Raw genomic sequence first — 9,957 nt, 5'->3', positions numbered from 1 at the left:
TATTTATAATAATAGTAAAGATTACAATTAGATAATGGAGACAGAGAGAGAAGCTTCACTGCTTGCTCTAACATGTTTGCTGCAGCTCGAGAGACGAGCCACTCTGGGAATTAAAAAAAAATGGGTGTTGCAGACCCACCTGTATAGATCAGTTTGTGTGTGTGTGGGGGGGGGGGGGGTGGAGGTGGCGGGGGTGCAGCCAGAGGACATCAGAGACCAGAGGACGCCCCCACCACCTCACCTCACCTCCACCGGCAGTTGCATAGTGGAGGCTACTTTTCAGTGGCTGTTGCCCCACAAAGCTGGAGGGGGGGCAACAAACTTGGCAAAGCTTTGCCCGAGGGTGAGTCCATTCTCGTGCAAAAGGAGCATGCCAAATCACATCACAGGCCAGTCATTAGCCTTGCATGTCGTGACACGGTTTGTAATTAGTAGAAAGTGGAGTCATTAAAAATGGAGTGTGAAATGCATACTGTGTATTACAACTTGTATCTTTTTTCTTGTGTTCCATCTTTTTTTGCCCCCCTGTTGTTTTTTGCATAGAAAGTAGTGCATGACATCTTTTGAGCATGACTGTTAGTGCAGCTAAGTCCTGTAAAAATGAAGCATTTCTGTCAAAAACCTGATGGAGCAAAGCTTTTTATGACCCCATAAACTGCTACAAAACAAGTTTCTTGTCAAATTAACTCCTCCACCTCCCCCAAGCCCAAACAAAGCTGAATGTCAAAGCTGCATTTCCCTCCGAGGCACAGTGAGCCGCTGCAGACAAGAGACAAGGTTAGAGCTCTAAGGCATCATGTGAAAGGGCTCAGGAATGCGATGGCTCCTAACTGACACCAGCAGAGTTCGACCAGATCAAGATATGATCCACCCTAACCCGATCTGTCTCCAGCTTCTACTTACTCTTATTGTAAACAAGCCTGCATTCTGGTGAATCCCCCCCCCCCACACACACACACACACCCGCCCACCATTTAGCTCCAGGGTTACCCCCAGCAGCCTCGTTGAGAGTGGCGTTGGCAAGTGGTTCAACAAGGCTGCACGAGACGGGAGGTGTGTGTTGACATGCTTCATCCCTTCAGGTGTCTGATAAGACTCTAATAGGCCTCTGATGAGAAAACAGAGAATTAGTGGCTCACACTGTCTGGCCTGTTGTGAACCCTTCAGTCCATTCATCTCGACATCACATGTCTCGATCTCAGTTTTCTCTCTGGGCACAAAGGAGGATTAGTAAATTAAACCAATCTGTAAAATCAAAATTCAGGGTAACAGAGACCACCCCGCCCCCTTGATCCTTGCATTACAATGCAATGGTTTGCCTTTGATAGATAGATATTGTGCCACAGTATGCCTGTCAGTGATGGTGCCAGATGATTATTATCATGTCATTAACTCTGACTAACTAACTGAAACCCTCCAACTGTCAGCCCTTTCGTCTACATTGTGACCTGAAGTGATCTGTGCAGGTCTGTAGTTTTGTGTTCAGTATCTTGATTATTTAAAGGACAGGTTCACAATTTTTCAAGTGTGTCTTAAATCAGCGGTCAGGTGTCCATATTAACAGTGAAAGAGGTTTTCCACAGTGTTTCTACACAGTCATTTAAATATAGATGTGAAGCTCATATCAAGTGATATCTGACACATTTGCAGTCTTTTTAGCATCAAATTCCCTCGTAGTCTTTCCCTGTTGAGCTGTGGTGGATTCTATATCTATCAATAAAGCCAGATGAATGCAACCAATGAACTAAACTACAAACATGTCTTCAGGACATAAAGTGGATGAGCTGCAACTTTCTGCCGAGTTATTGTTCTTGGCCCCAAACACTTAGAAACACATTATCCAATGACATAAATACTCTGGATGGCATTACTTTGGCCTCCAGCACCACTGTAAGGAATCTGGGAGTTATATTTGGGTATGACCTTTAACTCCCACATAAAACAAATATCAAGGACTGCCTTTTTTTATCTACATTGCAAAAACCAGGCACATCCTGTCTCAAAATGATAGAGTCCATGCATTAATTACTTCTAAGATGGATTATTGTAATTCAATTATCAGACTCTTCTCCTGTGGAAACATCTTCCAGATTGGGTCTGGGGGGCAGACACCCTGTCTACGTTTAAGAGTAGGCTTCAAACTTTCCTTTTTGATAAAGCTTATAGTTAGGGCTGACCAGGCTTGTCCTGGACCAGCTCCTAGTTTATGCTGCTATAGGCTTAGACTGCCGGGAGACTCTCCTCCTCCCTTTCTCTATACATTTACATTCATGTGCTATTGATGCATTCACTAACCTAAACGTCCTCCAGGGCACCTGTGAGATGAGTTCTCTGTGCTCTCTGGTCTCACAGGTAACCTGGACAGTGTCCTGGACCCTGTGGATGTCCTGAGTCCATGACAGCAGCTATTATTATTTTCAATGTTGTTTGATTGTTTGTCACTGTGCCTCTCTCTCCTCTCTCTCTCTCTTCTCCTTCCCTACCTTTCTCTCTCTCTCTCTTCCTCAACCTGTACCGGTCAAGGCAGGTCGTCCAACTAGAGTCCTGTTCTGCTTGAGGTTTCTTCCTGTTAAAAGGAGTTTTTCCTTACTGTCACCAAGTGCTGCTCTGCAAGGTTTCAATTTGGCTTGTTTGGTTTATACATGAATGAACCCTTTACAGAAAACTCATTTTGTAGCTGCATTCTGGTCTACTGATGAAAAGGTAGTAATGTTGCCTCCTTTCCATTTCACCTCATGTGACTGACACTGACCATCTTTGAAGTGACTAAACCCTGATAATGTAATGTCCTGCAGTCTGAGGCTCACAAAATGTCCATTTGACCAGCTACATAGAAAAAACACAGATACAGACACAGTGATACATTTCTTCATCTTCAGCATGTTTGACTTTGAATCTTGGCTGTGAGCTTTTGCTCAATATCCTGACTCATTCTCAGAGAGATAAAGCAGCAGCGCAACTATTTCAAATATTTTTCTGGTGTCTCACATCATTAAAATGGCAAGTTGTATCTAGTTATGGAAAATGGAATGTGATCTAATGTAACTATTTCATGTTACAGCATTTGAAGCTTGTACTTGACCCTGATGCCAAACAAGTTCAGATGAAGAAACAGCCTTTCTTACTTAGTATGTAATCCAACTCTGCCTATTTAGATCATAAACCAAAAAAACCCTGAAGTCTAAAGAGGATTTTTTTGTTTTGTTTCCAGCTCAGCTTCAAACCTCACTGCCATTCCTGAGACTGGTTTCATTGCGTCAAGGGATTGGTGTGTGTGTGTTTGTTCGTGTGTGTGTGTGTGTGTGTGTGTGTGTGTGTGTGTGTGTGTGTGTGTGTGTCTGTGTGTGTGTGTGAGAGAGAGAGAGAGAGTGAGAGTGTATTCTACATATCCTGTTGGCAAGCTCCCGTCATGCTCCTGCTGAACCAGCAATTGTGGAAATCCCCCTACAGAAACTTGGCAGAACCTGATCACTGTGAAGAAACGCCCACACTCAGTCCTCAGCAGAACTCTTCAATCAGCTTTTATTTACCGGGATTGACATTTCAGCATGCCGACAAAGGCAACAATCTTTTTTTATGACGACTTTTCCCCATTAGTGCTTTTAGAAGAACAGTTTTGAGTCTAAAAACATTTTGAGCTTTTTCATTTTACAGTAGACCATTGTTCACTTTGTCATCTCTTAAAGTTACTGTCCTTTTGGATTTGACGACACAAAACTGCCACAGCAAACACTCAACAAGCAGTTAGTTTGTCTGAAATATTACAGAAGAGCAATGTATGATGATGTATCTGTTTACATTGCAACCAAACACACTCGAGTTGTAGGAAATAGTAATTAGTCCGTCGTGTAACGACTACATTGAAATACATGGTAAAGGTGTGGTGTGGAGAATTTAGTGGAATCTATCACAACAGACTTTGCATAAATTAAATATGATATTTATAAATATGTTTTAATTAGTGTATAATTACCTAAAAATAAGAATCATTGTGTTTTTGTTCCCTTAAAATTAGCCTTTATATCTACATAAGGAGTGGGAGGGATATTCATTTTGTTGCAATCTGCAACTTCACCACTAAATGCCATTACATTCTACACGCTGGTCCTTTAATTACAAAACATAAATAATTGAATGGCTGGCTTAATTTAATGAAAATGTTTTGAATAACTACACTTGTAATGGACATGCTTTTGTATGTACCTTTGTATTTTGTATGTGTTCAGTTTTTTGCTTTGTACTATTTGATATGGTGCTTTTAGATGTTTTAATATTGACCAACTGAAGAGACTGCAGATGAAAATTAGCTATAAGCTAACTCTGCTACAGTACATCAAAAGGTAATATTTATGTTTAACGCTGTACTGTATATGGTCCCAATAAACAAATTACTAGTATTTGTTAGAAAAAACTAAATTTGTCAGAAATAGCCAATAATAAACTTTGATGTTCTAGGATAAGCTCGTAAATTCAAACTGTTGCATTGTTGATTCTGAATTTACTAGTTCATATTTCAAAACCACAAATCAACTACTCATGTTTCTCGTTTGTTTGTTTGTTTGTTTTGGCCACTAGAGGGCAGCAGAACAAGCTGAAAATAAATATGACTTTGACATGTTATCACCATATAAAGTTTTGGTGAATTTCTTGGCAAAAAGTTGCCGATTTACACATCCAGCAGCAGACACAATATAAGCATTTATTTAGAGTCAACTCCTGAGAAAAAATGTCTGATTCTTTAGCTGCTTAATGTCCCATTATGTTCATTAGTGAGTCACTAACTTTGCTGGTTGTAGCTTTGTGTTTTCCTGAGGTTCTTAATGGAAAACACCTGCCTGCTAATGCTGGAAACAACACCGATGAGAGTAAACCAAAACAGTGCATTTGGTGGATAATTCTGTGTGGAATTATCCCTCTCACATTACATGTGGTCATTTGATCAGGTGTTTATACAAAAATACTAATCAGTGCAGCTTTGATAATATCATAACTTACAATGTAACAGTAATATTATACATAACACTCTGAGAGTCCAAAACAATATTGTGGAAGTATTCCAACCAATTATGTCATTTGTCATTGTCATTTGAACAGAATACAACTCTCTGAAAAAAAAAGAATACATATTGTGGTCATATTTAAACCATTCATATATTGAACATTGTGCAAAATGTTGTCAATCAGCAGTTTCTGTGCAAAATAATCTGCAAAACATTATATTGTTGAAATTGCACTCATTTTTCTAACGACACCTCAGACTGTTCATCTGTTTTGTAAAGAAATGGTTTATTGTAGTAACATTGTAATACATATATTATATATATTTATAGGTTATTTTACAATAGTTTTATTGGTCCAGCCCACATGAGATCAAATTGGGCTGTATGTGGCCCTTCAACTAAAATGACATCCCTGACGTAGAGAGTAGCAGGAGATCTCAGCTGACATTAGTGCGAGAGGTCAACAATAATCTGACCTGCATGTTTTTGGTCTGTGAGAGGAAGCTGGAGAACCCATGCAGCTATGAGGAGAACATGCAAACACTGAAACATCCACACTGAAAGGCCCAAAACACAAAATCTTATTGTTTTTATTTTATAATTAACAGAGAGGATGATGACAAGATCTTATTTGAACCAGTGGAGCAACTAGTGACAGAGCACAGTACATACCTTCTTGAGGTTACACTGAAACTGAAACGACTTTGTGCACTGTGCAGTGATTCTAGTCAAGCTGTATGCCTTTATGAGACTCCTTTGAAATTTTATGATCAGTATTGAATTATATCCTTTGTGTATAGACACAAAGTGGTGCTTGTTTTGCCCTTGTTAATATTTAAGCGATCAATGTTTTTCTATTGAATCCCTAAAAACTGGTTGCCAGGTAACCGCAATCCTTCCGAGAACAAGATAAATATGATAACATTTCCTGGTGTAACATTAAACTTTGGATCTGGTGTATTGGAAGCTTTTAAATGAAACTTTATCAGGCGTGAGGAGAAGATGGATGGTGAATATAGTGCATAACGTCATACTGTGTTTCGCAACGACTGATAAGTGTGAGCCCTTCACCTCTATGTGTTCATTTCACAGGGTGTTACTTTATTGACTAAATCAGAGGATGTTTGCACTCATTCATTTATTTTTTGTAGGCACATAACACACAACACACACCCAGGCTCGATAGCTTAAAAACACTCGGTCGGCACATCACACAGTGTTCTGCCTCAGTGCGAAAGTGACAGGAAAGTCCTATATTTACACATTAAACAGAAGGTAAGTGGAGGGTGAACACACCTGAGATGAGTGTGTTTCTATTTGTCAAGTAGATTAGTCAACACTGTCAAACCTGCAGTTTTCATATAAATAAAATGTGAGTTTTGGAAACTTTTTTTCAGTCCAATAAAGTGATTCAAACTGTGTTCAGCTCCAGAAAACTCTTTAGATTTTTTTTTCTGTTTGTTGTCTGTTAGCTGTTTCCAATGTTGATGAATCAGACATGATCAGTGATAACTGCTATGGCAGATGAGACAGTACCATCTATAGACATTTCTATAGAAAATCCTCTGAAAAACAAAAGCAGTGTGGGCATCCAGTTTAAATGAAAGGTATTTCACTAATACACTCTGTATTTGTTGAGGTAGCAACATAATTTCAGGATATTAAAGTGTTAAAATAAGTGTTCTTTAATTAACTATTTTGTTAAGGAGAGTTTCAACCCCAGATCCCAGATCTCGCACCCCAGTCTCCCAAAACCACTAACCACTCAGCTAAACTTGCAATGAACTGTCAAATCTGAAGCTACGTCTGAGTCAGTGACAAATCATGGTTGGCAACATGAGCAATTCAAAAATATCTTAAACAATAGTCTTAAAAGCAGCATCAAGTTTGTTGAAATGTATTTTTGGTGGTTTTATGTAATTTGAAATGACATTTGCACCATTTTTTACCAAAAGTAAGGCTGAATGCTCCTGAAAATGTCAAGTGGTGTAACCACAAAAGAATGATAAATATTCAATATTTTATCACCTACTGTGTTTTATTGAGAATTTAGAGTTTTTAAGAAAGTTGAACTATTTGGTACAAAGTTTTTATGGTTACACCACTTAGACATTTTTGCCATAATCCTCTAATATTCTCTCACACATGGACACAAAAAAACCCCATCCTTATACACTCATGACACAGATTCAGACAGTGATGTAACCCCATTGACAAACAAACAAACAAATGAAAAGAACTGAAATATTTGTATAATATATATAATTGTCAAATTCACACTATTTGCACTTATCCAAATACTGCATTCTGATCCGACTCCACCCTAATTGTTAACCCACTCTTTATTCAACCACAGCATTCCTGTTATTACACTCTACCTGCATTACCCCTCTTATTAGATAACTGTAGAGATGTATGTGAAAATAAGACAATAGCGATGACACACAGGCTCCTTTGGACCCTCCTACCCTTGTTATGTGGCCAGTTATCTTGATCTGTGGCATCTCGGACTGTTTAAGAGTAACCTTCACATGAAGTATTCTCTGTGAACTGAGCAGGATGAACAAGCCTCGGCATGACTGCAAATGATTCCAGTACCACTCCTCCTGTTGATGTTGTGCCTCCTGTAAAAAAGCTGGTTTTCTTTCGTAGATGAAAACCAAGATAAATGAAATGTGCAGGCAGCGTGTTTTCTGTACACGATGTGCAGAACTTTAAAGACCCTCAGGCTTATAAGAAATTCTTTGGGAAGTCATTGTGTGATTTCAAAATGACATACAGATCAATCTAACACCAACTTTGTTTGCTTTTATAAAATACTTTCAGCACCAGGTTCTGTCATCACTTTGGTGTTTCTGCAGGTGATTGACTTAGCTTAGCATTAGAACAGCCTGGCTCTGAACAAAGTTAACTAAATTCACCTACCAGCACTTTTGAAGCTTACAAATGAAAATAGATTGTTTGATTGATTTGGACACAAAAACCCCACAAAAACACCACAACAAAACAATTTTCAGGTGGTTATGTGCCAATCTAGGCCAAGAAATAGTCTCACACATAACCTCTGTAAAACATCACATTGTCATTTTAACTTATACTTTGGGATGGATCAAAAAATATTGAGCTTTAGAGCTGCTGTTCGTTGAGGTTTGTTATCTTTGTACTAATGGAGGCTAACTAATACACCCTGTTTCCAAACTTTTATTTTATATTCAAAAATCAAATAAGTATATTTTCCAAAATGTTGAATTTTTCCTTTAAGTTCTGAAGCACCGGCACTTCATTAATATGCTACTACTGCTGCACTTGACTATTTATATTATATAATAATCTATCTATCTATCTATCTATCTTAATTTAAGTCGTTTATGTTAGATATTAATGATGTTATCTGCAGATATATAGATAGATAGATAGATAGGCTGCCTGTCTCACACACACACGCACACACACACACACACACACACACACACACACACACACACACACACACACACACACACACCTCTTGGCAAAAGTGGTTGTTTGGGTTTTTGGGTTTTCCCCTTTGACCAGCCAGACTGTTTTATCCACTGAATCAAACGTCACCAATCATCATCACCAGTAAAGTTTAATGAGCTGCTGCTGTTGATGCTGTCACAGCTTGTCAAAAACACTTTCATAATATCATGCTGAAATTAAAAAAAAAAGAAAAAAGACACCCCTATCACACACAGGTCACATCCTGTAAATATGAGTATAGTGCACTTATGAAAAGAGGCACAGGTGTGAAAATATTGACAGAGCACTCCAACTACTTCACAAGTTAAATATGCACTCTTAGACACTCAAGTGAAGAAATGTTGACAAAGCGAGTTACTAGCATGAATGTAATCTCTATTGCAACCTAACACCGTCCAGTCTGACATTTATGATATATTCATTATTTATTGCATTCACTAATTGTCCCATATCAAATATTTGCTATGATTTCAGACTGACATTGTGCTCACATTATTCAAATGACCATATTCATGCATGTTTAATCAGGTTGTCAGGCAGCAAATCAGGGTTAGTGTTATATTCCAGCATACTGTACATATATACTGTATATACTTTATTTTTACAGGGACTTCTCAGGCAAGTTTAGGCAGAAAAGTAGAAAAGTCAGGAACTTCACAACAAACTTAAACTTTCAAGTCTCACTTTCATCCATTTCATGCAGCCAATGTTAAAAATTGTACTGTAGACTTAACTGAGGCACAGACAGCAGTAACAGGGGCTGTGATCAGTCGATGGCTCCTTGATCCCTGTTTTTTATTAGCATCGGGGGTTGTGAGCCCCCTAGTTGGTGCTGTGAGACTCACTGATGGAGGTCACATACATATGATATGGTGATGGAGGAGAATTCTTCTTACTCTACAGCTCAAAACACTGAAAATAAAAACACTAAAGGCTAAATAAGATAAGTATTTGAAATGCTGATGCAGGCAGTAAAATCTATGAATATATCAACCTAGAAAAAACTACAGAGGCACATAAAATAAAAAAATGACTGTACCACTTTCTTATAAGGCATCATTTATACACCATTTATTAGTTGAATTGATTACCAATTACAACTATGACGTCATTATTATTACATAGAAAGGACAACAACCTGGCATTATGAATGTCTTCTAATTTCTATAAAGCATTAGTTAATGATTTACTACATTAGTTACAGCTTAAGACTGCAGTTCCACTCCAACTCTCGGTTCTCTTGTATCAAGACTCTCCTGTTTGCAACTGCTTTTTATTCAATCATACTCTAGGGTTAATCTCTCAAACAGCACAGTAACCTTTTATTCTCCTGTTTTTATCTGTCTTTTTATTGAGAAATCATCCATTCCCCTTCCTCCCTACCTCACTCCCTCACTCCCACCTTCACTCTTCAACCATCAAAGTTGCTGTGTATTAAGTGTTAGGATGTGGACTG

Source organism: Scomber japonicus, chromosome 6 (genome assembly GCF_027409825.1).
Source record: "Scomber japonicus isolate fScoJap1 chromosome 6, fScoJap1.pri, whole genome shotgun sequence".
Lineage (NCBI taxonomy): Eukaryota > Metazoa > Chordata > Actinopteri > Scombriformes > Scombridae > Scomber > Scomber japonicus.
The sequence above is the reverse complement of the archived record's forward strand: the minus strand, read 5'-3'. Positions refer to the sequence as shown.